We start from the raw sequence: 490 nt of genomic DNA on the forward strand, positions 1-490 counted from the left end.
TTCCCGCTATGATTAGGATGACGTCTCTGAAATGCCGTAGACTTTGAGAGAAAAAAATATATAAATGATCGTGACGTATGGCATTGCAAAAGAGGATGCAGAAAATACAAAGCAACAAATCATAAAGAATGTCCTTTTAAGAAATAGAATCAAGGTGTATATATGACTTATCATTGTGTTTTGAAAATGCTATAATATGAAGAGTATTCCATATCCATCATAGCTCATTGTCTTCCTTTTTAAAATTGTGTGTACATATAAAGGTTAGGTTTCCATACCATTGCTGTATTGAAACAAGTTTTGAAACTGTTCTGAGTTCATAAATTGATGTATATTTTTTTTTATGTATTTGTATTTTTGGTAAATCTGCTTTTTGATATCACATATCATTAAACAAATCCCACTAAATATTTTTATACTCCAATGATATTTCATTAAAGTATTCCGAGATGTCATATCTCTAAATCTGTCATTGATATGTTTTTTTTTT

At 28.6% G+C, this 490-nt stretch overlaps 1 protein-coding gene across 2 annotated transcripts in view; it reads left to right on the plus strand.

Moving 5' to 3' along the window:
- Nucleotides 1–490, plus strand: part of LOC119581626 (GATOR complex protein MIOS-like) — a 17,311-nt gene that overhangs the window by 4,167 nt on the left and 12,654 nt on the right. The window lies entirely within an intron of this gene.

This window comes from Penaeus monodon, chromosome 15 (genome assembly GCF_015228065.2).
Source record: "Penaeus monodon isolate SGIC_2016 chromosome 15, NSTDA_Pmon_1, whole genome shotgun sequence".
Classification (NCBI taxonomy): domain Eukaryota; kingdom Metazoa; phylum Arthropoda; class Malacostraca; order Decapoda; family Penaeidae; genus Penaeus; species Penaeus monodon.